General features: G+C 41.5%; 1 non-coding gene across 1 annotated transcript; it reads right to left on the bottom strand.

Moving 5' to 3' along the window:
• Positions 1-12,532: 12,532 nt before the first annotated feature.
• Positions 12,533-12,614, bottom strand: trnas-gcu (transfer RNA serine (anticodon GCU)). Its single transcript has one exon. It is a non-coding gene; the product is annotated as a tRNA-Ser (tRNA).
• Positions 12,615-13,837: the final 1,223 nt, after the last annotated feature.

Here is a 13,837-nt window from a genome sequence, read left to right as displayed (position 1 = left end):
CCAGTTATCATTCCGATAATTTTAAGGTTATTTGTATTCCTCTGCAAAGTAATTTGGTGTCTGTCTTTCTGTCTTCTGAATGTGTGTGCGTGTTGGTGGGGGGGGGGGGGGGGGGGCGCGGTTGGTGCGAGAGTGAAAGAGGGGGGAGAGAGAGGGAAATAAAACAATCCTCTGTAATCTCTGGATTACTCCCCGTGCCATGTGGAAAAGAGGGAAGGATGAGGAATAGCTTAACATATTGTTAACAGTATAGCTTAACATATTGTTAACAACCTAGTTCAAGGGTGGGGTTTTCAGATTTTGGATCAATGGGACCTCTTGCAAGGCAAGCGAGCACCTGTACAAAAAAGACAGGTTGTATCTTAACTGGACGAGCACCAACATCCTTGTGGGGAGGTTTGTTAGTGCAAGTCAGATGGATTTGAATAAACCAGGAGAGTGAGAACCAAAGCAGCAGATCAGGAACTGAGTAGAAGATAGAGGTGAATAGGACATCAGACACGACCAGTCTAATGACCATGCTGAGAGAAGGAATCAAATCAGTCCAAAATGTGAGTTGGGAGTTGGAATAAATTGTTGAGATTAGGCGCAGGTTTATCTGGGATTAATAAGTAAGGATGGAGAGTGTGGGAGATGTGAGGGAGTGAGGTGTGTGAGATCAGGGATACATTGCACAAGAAAATGATAAAGTGGAAAGAGGTTGGGGTGGGGAATTCTGTGAGAAACAACTGGCAGTAAAAAACACAGGAAAACGTGCTATTTGTCAAAGGGAATACCTGGGAAATAATTTATTATGTTTCAGAGAAATAACATCCTTATTGCTAGAGGTCTGTATTATAATGGAGGAAACGCTGTGTTCAAATTATGGCTGTAACTATAATAATGGTCGCAAACAGAATATTATCAGTGCTGTTGTTGGACAATGCTTGCACAGAGCATGTGAATTACCCTGGATGTTCCCAGAGATGGCTGGGCTGACTTTGGTTGAGTAAGTACTGAAGCTGCATGAGATGCTGCTGCTTTGTAATATCGCTACTGACTGAGTACAGTCAAAGGAACAAAGAAGCAACTGCCATTGCTTATTGTTTCAGAATATACCAGAATGTTCATGGCTGCCACTGCAAAGAATCATGCAATGAAAAACAGGCCTATCACGTCTGTGCCAGCAAGTGCATATCCAAAGGCTTTTCAAACGTTTAAAAGGTTACCTGCATTAAGCACCCTCCTGGACAATGCATTCTAGATTCATACTACCCTCTCAGTTCGATACACATTCCATAAATCCTCTCTCAAACCCCTCGCTTTCTCTTTAAAAGTGAGTCAATTTATTTTTGACCCTTTGACTAAGGAAAACAGCTGCTGTATGTCCATCCATTCCATACCCCTTATAATCTTGTCCACCTGTACCATATTTCCTCCTTAACCTTTCCTGCTGCAAAGAAAAACAAGCAAATTTAGCCGTCCTCTTTCATACTCACTTTTGAGTACTCACTTGTCTTGTTACTTCTGACTTGCATCTTTCAAATTTATCGGTGTTAAATTTTATCAGGCCATTGTTCTGGCTATTTGAAAAAATTGGTTATATCCTCCTGTAGCCTAACACTTTCCTCCTGACTGTGATCCATCCAGCTCACCTTTGTGTCATCCACAACATGGATCATCATTCCACTGATTCCCACCTCCACATTCTCACAATCGTCATTTCTGAATATCACAAACAACCCGTGATTTCCTTCCTGTTCTCCAGATGTGATTCAGAGGATGCTTTGACAATTCCAGCTTCTTGCTGTCCCTATTCTGGTGAATTTATAAGTGATGTAATTAACACATTTTATGAGGGAGCCACAAATAGCATTTTCGACACCTTTGTTGAATTCACCTTTTACACTCTGCCTCTCCACATGTTTTATTTATAAACCTTGTAATAATTTAGGATAAGCTAGGGTTTGGCACCTTGCGCTGGAACATTAGCATTTTGCGTGGCACTGTTCTTTGTAACATTCCCTGCAATAGCCAGAGCTGAAGAAAGTTTTCATCTGCAGGATGGACGTGGACTCATTCATTGTTTGTTTAAATCAGCGAGTGTGATGGGGATAAATATTCAATTAAATTCGATGTTATGGGCAAACTGCAGAAGATCAAACCATATTCTCATATCCACCTTGAATTGGAAGCAAATACATACTGCAAAATAATCAAAAATGTTGAAACACCACAGGAGGGGAGAGAAAAAAAACCATGTCGTCTGCACTTGATGGAGATATAGAAATATATAGTACATGTACAACCTGAACAAGAATCAAGCGATAGAAGAGAGAGTATAAGAAATCTTTTCTAAATTTTGAATGGAATCCAGATCCCGATTTTCTTGAACAGTGATGGTTTCTCATCCAATCTCACCATCCAGTCCCTTCTGCATATAAACCAACATTTTCCGTATTACCATCAGTTCTGAAGAAGGAGCAGTGGACATGCAACGTTCACTCTGATTTCTCTGCACCGATGCTGCCAAACCTGCTGAGCATTTACTGCAACTTTTGTTTTGTTTCAACATTTTCATCACAAGTTGTCACAATACAATACATCATCGATATTTGGAGCCCTGACAAACAGAAGAATTTGGACAATGTGGTCCTTTCTTGTTTCTATTACAGTTGGTGTGTCTGTGACCCCTGAATTACTGCCGAAATCTGTTTCTTCTTTAAGATAGAAAGTAAAACAAAATTCTGAACATCTTGTAAATCTCTGGAAATCTATTTTTTTAAAATGCATTTTAGAGGCAGCTGAACTCCATGAAATAATCGGGATAGATTTTTGATGATGGAACACTCTGTATCCTTCATTGAACAAGCTTGTCTCCCCACTCTCCAAAAGCTTTCAATGCATAACATAGAATTATTACAGCAAAGGTGGTGAAAACTCAGCCCATTGTGTCTTCCAGTTTGGAATGTGCGATATCTCTACTATTATTCTCCTGTATTGTCCCCATAGCCCTGCACATTTTGTTATTAGTATCTGTTTTTAATTGTAAGCATCCTGCAAGATATGAACAATACGATCAATCTCAAACAAAAACAGACTTTGCAGGGAAAGCTCAGCAGGTTTGGCAGTGTCTGTGAAGAGAAATCAACGTTTATGTTTCAGGTGCGGTTACCCTACTCAATCTGTATTCCCAATGATTAAATGGTGTGTACATAAAATATAAAATATAAAATATCCTTGTTGTGAACTATATTTAATTCTATCTGACGTTAAGAGTGATGATGACTGGGGAATATCATTGTACTCCCCATGCAGTCTCCACAGCCACTGCCCCCATTCCGCCCTATCTCCCAGCCAAACGTGACTCATTAATTCACAAATCTTAAAGAATAAGCTCACTTTTGGTTTTGGACTGAGGGGAAAAAAGTGTAAAAATTATTGCTTTATAGCAAATAATACTGCATTAAGATGTTTGTCAATTTGTATAAATTAATTACTGAAGCATATTATGAATGGAAGATCCAACGTTTCTTTATTAGAGCAGGGAGAGGAACATTCAGATAAGTCCACACTTCCTGTCTATGTGCAGAGCAACTGTGCCCAGTGACAGTGTGTTGGCTGGCGTTTGTTCACGTGGAGAAGAGATCAACTCAGTAAAAAGTCCTGATTGTGTTTTTTTTTGTGGAGGGGTGGAAACTCGGGGTAAGATGGTTACAGCATTGCAAACATACAACAGAGCAGAGTCATCTCGCCTGGGATAAGAAAGCATCCATCATTCTCCCTCACAATTGACTTCACTAGAGCAATCATCCATAATCCGAGTTCCAGACCCGGAATCGTAGGCAGTTGGTAGTGCCTTGTGTGGGCAAAGTGATGGAGTAGCCGATGTTAATCTATAATGCTACTGAAACATACGTTTCAATAATATCCTGCGCTGTCCAAGGAGTTTGGAAAATTTCATTAATCCCATTCTCCAATACTCTCATTCATGGAATCTTCATAGTCTCTGAGGACGTTAAAGTTAAAGATTCAGCCCATGCTGAGTTCCCACACGCCTGTCGCTAAGGCCTGATATTGTACGTTCTCCCTGACATTTCCTCTGCTACAATACTGGTTGCAGTTTGCAAAAGTGCTCTGTTGGAGTGCTGTAACTATTTAGTAGTTCGTTTGCTGCGTTGTGATTGCAGCGTCCTCGGCTCTAATTCACGACATGGCTGTTAGTTCCCTCAAAGTTTTACTTTTGGTGAAACACGGTAAGAAATTAATCGTTTTTACATGATAATATTCTCCGAGGTGTTTTCCATCGAATCACCTTCTCTGATGTTTCTGCGTTTCATGTATCAGGATTTAAACCCAAACGTTCTGGAAGATGTCTCCCCCTCCCACTCTCCCTAACTCTCTTTTCCGTCCCACATCCCATTTTACTGAGGCATTGCACAATCTAACATATACTTTAACGTTGATACCGTCAAATCTGTGCCGTTGCCCTCACTGTTACTGGTTGCGACAATTAAGAATATGCTAAATGCGTTGTCTGAAAAACGCATCTGTCTCACTACGTCCTTAACTGGTCTGACTCCAGACCGCAATGCAATAAATGCTGCAGAGCAACCCCGCATGCTGTTACAGAATGAAAAAAAAGGTTCTTTCAGCTCGACCCAGACTATTGTCTGCAATTCACGTTAGTCCAGGAATGTGATCGCAGTGGGAAAGGTGGAGGAGAGATTCACTCGGATAGCGTCTGGGCTGAAGAGTTTCAGTCATGAAGAGAGACAGGACAGGCTGGGATTGTTTGTCACCGTGCAGGGGAGTTTGTGAGAAGGCATTGTACAGATGTACAAAATAATGAGGGGTATGGATAAGGTAGACTGAAAGTAGCGTTTCCCATCGATGGAGAGATCGAACACAGGGGGCAGAAATTTAATGAGAAAGACAGAAAGATTTAAGAAGATGCGTGGAAAAGCGGTATAGACTGCCAGTTATTGGAATTTGGAACACACTGTCTGTAAGGGTCAGAGAGGCAGAAATATTCAGATGTGAATATGTTCTGCTAATACTTATAAGTCTGTGGGTTAAACGATTCGGGCCGCAAAGCAGATGTTTTTGACTAATGGAGCCACAACGGGCTGAGGGGTCTCCTTTGCAACTGTTGTCCTCGGTAGTTTAGTGGTTAGTGTCGAAACATGTTATGCGGGAGATAGAAGCTCAATTCCATGCTCGGGCAGTATAAATGTTTTAAAACTGTCGCTCCGTTCCCAAGTGAAGCATATTAATGCCTGTCCTTCCATTCTCCATGGGACATGTCACGTAAGGACAGTGCTGTCTGAATCAGTGTGGGGAAGGACTGCAGCACCCGGCGAGACAGAGTGTCAGTGAAAGTACAAACACATGACGTCTGCAACATGCACCATGTGTCTGTACTCGAATCTAAACCATTTAATAGAAAGAAGAAGGAACATGAAGAAGAAACAGGGTAAAGTAATTCAGATGTGAGTACAGAAACATTTTCCGCAGCATTTTGAGGAAAACTGACAAACGGCTCTGAGAAAGAGTTTGTCTTTCAGAAATGTTCGTTCATAGAGATGTTTTGTTCCACTTAAGCACTTAAGAAATTGAATAACAATTTAACTGAAGTCTTGGAATGTTAGAATACACCAGGCGATGAGTCACGTGCTGGAACCTGTGTTTATAAATTAGATGTTTTATGACTGATACTGATGCAATTGACTGAAGGGCCTCTCGCCACGCTTTTAAAAACTCAATGACTGTCATTTTTCAACTGAACCAAAAAGGCAAAAACAAAGTCACCAAGAAAAGTTGTAAGCATTGCATATGTCTTCCTTGGTGCGCAAGTGCTGAAATTCAGCTGTCTCAATGCTATTTCGCAATGTTGATTTCCAGTCAGGGAAAAAAGATTTGTTGCTCCTTATGAAAATCTTAAATTGAACATGAATTCCTGACATTACAAAACAGCAAAGATAGCAGTTCTGTCAGAGTCAGTGAGAATTTCATATCGGAGATGAAATCAAATGGGAAGAAACGCTGAAATCAGTTGCTTTTGCCTGCTCAGACTCAGTACTACAAAATTGATCCTTATTGAAACATACAGTTCTTTTCAAGGATTTAAAAAGTTGGATGCAGAAAGGTTGGTTCTGTGACCAGAGCGCCTGGTATCGAATGACTTGGAGATACCGGTTTTGGACTGGGGTGAGCAAATATGTAAATCACACAACACCAGGTTACAGTCCAACAGGTTTAATTGGATGTACGAGCTTTCTGACTGGTGCTCATTCGTCAGGTGCTTGTGGAGTACACTGTTATAAAGCACAGAATTTATAGCACAAATTTGCAGTGTGATGTAACTGAAATTATACATTGAAAATTACCATGATAGTTTGCTAAGTCTCCCATCTGTTAGAATAACCATGTTAGCTTCACTTCACTTCTTTCATTTGTAAAGCGCAAAACTTTTTATTTTAAATTTACATTCTCAGGTGAACTTGAACAATTGGTGTCAGCCCCCCTTGTGCTGCTGTCTTTTCCATAATGTTTAGACTGATTCTAATTTTAATAAATGATTTAACAGAGGCTGACATGGATTCATGTAGTTTTTGAGCAAAGTACAATGTAACTGTACAAGTACAAATTCACCCCACAAACGTATATATGCGTGTGTGTGTGTGTGTGTGTGTAGGAGGGTCTCTGTGTGTAGATCGTGCAATGGGATCACCTGTACTGTGACATGAACCCAAGGTCCCGGTTGAGGTCATCCTCTTGGTTACCGAACTTAGCTATCAGCTTCTGCTCGGGCACTTTTAGCTTCTGCCTGCTCCGAATTCCGCCTTGGTGGATTGTCACCCCAAAGACCGAGGTGGAATGTCCTGGACCACTGATATGCTCTCCAACCGGGAAGGGGCACACCTGTCTGTTGATAGATGTGCAGTGCCCATTCATCTGTTGCTGTAGCCTCTGCTCGGTTTCACCAATGTACCATGCCTCAAAGCATCCTTGCCTGCAGCATCTTTTTTTTTTTAGATTAGCGTCAGTCTAAACATTATGGCACGGACACAGCACACAGGAACTAACAACTTCAACATATTATCTGCACTGACACTAATTGTTAAAGGTTACCTAAGAATGTAACTAGTAAAAGAAAGTTTTGCGAATCACATATCAAAGAAGCGAACCTATCATAGTCATCTTAACAGATGGAAGATTTAACAAATAATCAAGGTATTTTTCAATATATAATTTCAATTACATCGCACTTTTGCTATAAATTCTTTTTCTTACAACTGTGAACTCCACAACTAGCTGATGAAGAAGCATCTCTCCAACAGTTAATGCCTCCAACTAACCTGTTGGACTATGACCTGGTGTTATGTGATATTTAACTTCGTATTATAATGCGGATCTCACGATTAACACAGAGATGAGGAAGCATTTATTCTCTCAGGCAGTTCTGGAGCCGTGGATTTTCTTGTACAAGAAGGCTGTTGAGGAAGGGTCATTCGGTGTAATGAGGCTGAGATCGGCAGATCTTCAAACAGCAAAGTCATCAAGCGTTATGGGAAAAGGCAAGAAAGTGCAGTTCAAGGTTATCAGATCTGACATGAAACCATTCAATACAGGAACAGACTTGACGGTCTGAATGGTGTCTTTCTGTTCACAAACGTGTTTGCCTAAATATGAAGCTGCAAAATCGCCCTGAGTAAAATGTGCTAAATTAAATATTCTTGGATCCCCGGAACGCTGAACTGAGGTGAAATGTACAAAGAACATCACAGAAAGAGCAGACAATGTGGGTAATTGATCCAGAGTGATCAGTATACCAAGGTAAACAGGAAAACCAATATTCATTATCTACATTAAACCTGGTTCCACCAGGCATGCAGTTAACTCTCACAAACCACCATTCCCCTTCCATTTTAGTGACGCCCTCTCCGTTCTTGATTTAAACTGATTTAACGTCAGGCAATTGCAACTGACATTGCTGATGTGGACCTGTAACATGCAGGGAAGTGATTCGGAATGCTGCACAACATCATTCTGCTTGGAAAGATCAGGCAGTATTTCATATTGATTACTGTAAACGTTAACCTTTAACAAGCCAAGACAGTGAAATTATTGAATCCTCATCACTATACTACCAGGGACGATTTCTGTTAACACCACCCTGGACACCATGAGATTCGTCATTCTATTCTGCCAGCCTTCTGTGCATGATCCCTTCGGCTCTATTCCGGTCTTGTTCTATCCAATGATCTGTTGTATTTCAGTTTCTAATGTACGAGACCTTCTCTCTGAGCTGGCAATGTGCTGGCTCAGTGGTGATAATACCGGTCTTGTGAACTAGAAAAGTGCTTGAAATAGCCCATTCCTGTTTTTAATTCCAATAACTTGAGGAAAACGGTTCGGCAGGACAGGAAAAAACGGGCGTGAGCAGTGATCCAGTTTGCAGGAATAAAGAGGTGAGACAGTATATACTAGAGAGAGATGGGGAAAGAATGGGCAAGGAACACTGGGACTGGAGGGGCTGAATGTTTCCTTTCTTTGCTGGTGTTGAAGTCTGAAATGGGACAATATCAGCCAAGTGGGTGAAATGTTACTTTCTGCTTGTTTTCTCCCGAGGCCTGTATCACTCTTGGGAAATATGTCTGCGTGCTTCAGCCTGTGGGGAAAAATGGGATTCAGTTCCCCGACCGTTTGTGAACACACTTTTCCCATCTCAAACTTCAATCCAATTTATTGTGTCTTACGAGATTAAAACGTTCCAAAGAAATTAGCATTGAAATGAACACGTGAAACGTCAGAATTTACAAGGTTGCAGACCAAGTGCTGGGAAGTGAGATGATGGGACCCATTTCTGTGCTGTAAACATTCGATAATTGAATCATTTTTGAGGGCAAATATATCTGCAGTGACATAATTCCAAAAACCGCGTTATGAAGAAACTGTGCAATTGCTTCTGCCCTCATCCCTGGTGGTCTAGTAGTTAGTATTCGGCGCTTTGACTGAGTGGCCTGGATTTCATTAGCGTTCAGGAAATCAGGACTTCTTGTTTCTGACGCAGAGAGAGCAGCTTTACCAGGAATCTGTTTCATGCCTTAGATCAGTCAATACTCCAGCCCTTGAATGAAGGGAAAAGTGCCTTCCTTCTCTCTACACCGTCGACAGTTCATCCTTCATTCTCTTCTGATTCCACTTTCCAAAGAGTTTCAAAGAACTGTCAAAACTGAATGTCAGCTATTTCTTTTCTGTGCTATTCATACACAGGAGCTGCAGCGATTGAGTGGGTTGGTTTCTGAAAATGAAACGTACCTATGAGCAATGTATTGGGCTATTCCAGGATTGCCTTCTCTGACAGCGCTGCGACATGACTGATGTTCTCTATGATATGGAAGTGCCAGTGTTTGAGTTGGGTAGACAAAGTTAAAAATTACACAACATCAGGACATAGTCCAGCAGATTTATTTGGAAACACTAGCTTTCAGAGAGCCGCTCCTTCATCAGGTAGGTGTCTTTCTGCAGAAACTTGATGCGTGTGTCAATATGCGCGATGTTCTGGAAGATCATCTGGACTTTAACCGACCGTTCGTGGTGTCGATAGTACCCATGACTTGGATGTGTTGGTATTGGACTGGGGTGGACAAATTTAAAAATTTCACAAAGCCATATTAGAGTCCAACAGTTCACAACCACCTGATGAAGAAACAATGCATGGAACACTGGTGCTTCCAAATATGCTAGTTCGATACAATCTGATGCCATGTGATTTTTAACTTTGATAACCCTTGGTAATGTTTAACTGATCGGAGACAGTAAAACAATTTTCGTTCCTGGAGATAAAAATTTCAAACATTATCCACCTCAGTGTAACAAAAAAGATTAGTTTGGATGTGTGCTGAGTCTCCACAATGCCCTTGCGCAAAGCAAAAGTCGAACCTGCAACCGCCTGATCCAGCTATACGAATGGCCGTACCACTGGCCAGATGCACAGCTGAGATTTTACACGCTACAGAGCTGTGATGCTAACAATGACAGGAGCAATAAAAGTAACAGTCACAAGGTAAACAAAGAACAAAGAGAATCACCATCAATAAGTCACTTCACATTGTCCTAAATAATTGATCAGCCAATCAATGAGGTCACTGCTGATCAAGGAAATTGCAACTTACTTTGCTGCGTTTTCACCATAATTAGAGGTAAACTCCAGCCTAATCATAACATCGCATATTCCCATTAATTTTCAGATTTAAATTATGTTAATGACCTGTCCGTATTTGCAGAAAACTGAATTATATGAAATGAGTGAAAACGTCCTTCTGGTGATGTAATCTAATGCAGAGTCGGCCAGAAAAGAAAAGTCAAAGACTTGAAACATCACTCCCATTTCTCTCTGTACCAATGCGTTTTCCTGAGTTGAATATTTGCAGGACTTGTCTTTAATATCTAATGAATTACTTATTTTCCCATGACAGAATCTTCATAAATCAGTTAACACCTGAGGTGTTGAAACCCATTTTACTTCAGATTAAAATAGTTGAATACCCTTTCCTCCAGCCTAATATCCCAATACTCCCTCCTCTTCCATGCAAATACAAGCTGCTCCAAGAGAGGTTTGGAGCTCCCAACCTGACGTTCCAATGTTCGTTGCTGCTCCATGTCAATACAAGCTAGTCTAGTTGAAGTTGCAGCTCCCAGTCTGATGTCCCAATGCTCCCTGCTCCATGTCAATAGAAAACGTCCAGTTGCTGTTGGCTCTACCAGTCTGATGTCCCAATGTTCCCTGCTGCGTCATGCCATGAAAAGCAGCTCAAGGTGAGAGAGGAGCTCCCAGACTGATCTCGCAAAGCGCCCTGCTCCATGTCAACTGAAGCTGCTCCAAATGAGGTTGGATCTCGTAGTTTGATGTCCCAATGCTCCCTGCTCCTCCATGTCAATAGAAGCTGCTCCAGGTGAGGTTCGAACTCCCAGCCTGCTGCCCCAATGCTCCCTGCTGTTCCATGTCAGTAAAACCTGTTCCAGGTGTGGTTAGAACTCCAGACCGTTGTCACAATGCTCCCTGCTCCCTGGTCCATAAGAACAGACGCTGCTCCAGATGAAATGGGAGCTCTCATCCCTGGCTCTCGGTGACGTTGTAGCTCCCAGTCTGATGTCTCAATGCTCCCTGCTCCATGTCAATAGAAGCGGTCCAGTTGAAGTTGGATCTACCAGTCTGATGTCCCAATGCTCCCTGCGGCTTCATGTCAATAAAGGCTTCTCCAGGTGTGCTTGGAAATCCTAGACTGATGTCACAATACTCCCTGGTCCATGTCAACAGACGCTGCTCCAGATGAGGTGGGAGCTCCCATCCCTGGCAGATCACACACCTCTATACCATCACATAAATACTGCCCACTGACCATTTCCACCACTGGAGCCATTGGTGCAATGTCCACATCATGAGAACCTATTCTTACTTTTAATCACCACCGACTCATTATTTCCAAAGGACTTCTTTCTTAAAACTTATTTTGCATGTGCATATTGCAGTCAATCCGAAGTAAGATAATCGTGCTAATTGACGTATGCTCACTAGAAATCATATTCTAATTTTCATGTTGAGTAACTGCTACTAAGCAAGGACAATGTTTGTAATGGAATCACTCTTTTATTTCACATGAGGGAATTTGGTTTGTATTATTTAAATTAAGCTTGGTCACTGTGTCAAATGATCAAATAGATCTCAATTTCTGAACAAAATTGGTAATGTTGTCATCCACCTTGAAATGTGGTGTCTGCTTCTTTCAGCCACATGGGTATTAGAATGAACCGTCTGTTAATGACATGCGTATAAAGACATTTCAAATCAGTTTTCATGTTTATGCTGCATAATTCTGCGGGTATTGGTATACAGTTTAGATTCAGTCCCTGCAGTTAACTTGCTGACTTCTCCAGTTGTTTATAGTTCAATATGATGCATCAAGTGTGTGCATAACGAGAGGGAGTTTCCTTCCCACATCTTGTGTTTATATGTGTCTTATGTCCAGCATTCATCAATGGCGAGAGCAAGGGGGAAAGGATAAGACCAATGTGTAAGTCTGTCTGTGCCCATGCATGTCACCCACATCGGTAATTCTCTACTGTGCATTTACAGCCAGTTCTCGGGTGCCCCTACACCCAGCCCTTGCCACTTTTGAAATATCTCCATTGTTTCGTGCTGTCTCTCTGTGCTCTTTTCACTAAGATGAATCACTTCTACCCAACTGCTACAAATTTCATCTTACAAAACACTCATTAAGAATCGCATGCATCAATATGCACTTCGCATCTCTCGTTATTTGGTTCTCCTGGATCTCTTTCATATGATAAAAGTTCACAGCAACTTGACTTGGAAAAGACAATTGCGTTCCTTTGCATTGTCCCAATTCAATCTACATTTCAATGTAGTTTAGGCAACAGACTAAAATTATTCTTTGAGATTTTATTATAGCGTCGATGCATATAAACAGACCATTGGACAGCTGTGATCAACCAAAGATAGCAAAATTGAAATTGTTGATAACAGCGACGAGAGTGGGATTCGAACCCACGCGTGCAGAACACAATGGATTAGCAGTTCATCGCCTTAACCTCTCGGCCACCTCGTCACATAAGTTAGGGACACATTTGACATTATGAATAAGTGAATTGCGTAAATTATGCTGAGCAGCAGATATTTCTCCTTGGTATCAGTGAAATGATAAATAGTACAGGACGGTTCCAAGAGTATCGTCTTACCTCTGAGTTGTGGGGCAAACACACTCCCACTGTGACTCTCTACTCACAGTGATCTGAACAAAAATGAAGAAATGACGATGTAACAAGGTCTGTTGATTTCTGTGAAGATTTGAAGTCAACGGACTGAAGAGCCCATGACAGCAGGAGGTGTAACGTTGTCTGTGAGGAATTGTTTTCCCGACTGGAGGAGAGTGCATAGTGCTCAATGTCATTACTCAGAACATCTTTCTTCCACTCAGATATTTTTGACACGCACCTGTGTACACAACAGACAATTTCAAAATCTTAAATAAGGCTAAACTGACATTTGAATTCAACAATGCAAAAACCTTGATCTGTATCATTTTCCTGGCTGTGTGACACCAAGTCACTGTATGATCACAGCAATACAGTGAGCAAGTGTCAGGAGAAAAATGAGTGCAGTGCCAGCGCGAATGCTGGGAGCAGCAGTTGACACACTGGCAAGTGCATTCCCCTGAACAGGAAAACTTCCCAAACAGTGGACTGCGGTGGAAGAATTCAGAGGGGGTTTACACTTTGGAATTTGATGCCAGAGACACAATGGAGATCTGTTATTGAGTCTGTTCAAGATGAAAGTTTTAAGATTTCTACTGATGAGAAACAAAATAAAAGGCTCATGGGCTAGTGAATGCAAAAGTTGAAGTTGTACATTTTTACATCTATGCAATGAGTAGCTCACCACTTGCCTAACACGGGGTCAGAACCACTGGTGAAGATGATCGTATGATCGCAGTGACCAGCCATGGAATGAGAGAAACTCGGTTTACCGAGTTCATGTACGACCAGGAATGTGGAGGTAAGCATTGATGTGTTGCTCCAATGCTGAAGGTGATCAGTGCACGGTATCTCTGAACCAGTACAGTGGGCTGCGCTCTGCCGAAATTTTACGTTTGAGCCTCACATGGAACAGCTTCAATTTGTCATGGTGAGGGATACGGATAGAAGCTGATATTGAGCAATGTCACATTTATGGGAAAGTACCAGTTTTTATGGATTGAGAAACGACCTTTTCAGGATACTGACAGCTTGATCAACAAACATATTGCAAATATTTAAAACGTGAAGAGACATG

This window comes from Chiloscyllium plagiosum, unplaced genomic scaffold (genome assembly GCF_037043375.1).
Source record: "Chiloscyllium plagiosum isolate Xiang-an unplaced genomic scaffold, Cpla_swu_hap1 HiC_scaffold_37, whole genome shotgun sequence".
Classification (NCBI taxonomy): domain Eukaryota; kingdom Metazoa; phylum Chordata; class Chondrichthyes; order Orectolobiformes; family Hemiscylliidae; genus Chiloscyllium; species Chiloscyllium plagiosum.
The sequence above is the reverse complement of the archived record's forward strand: the minus strand, read 5'-3'. Positions and strand labels throughout refer to the sequence as shown.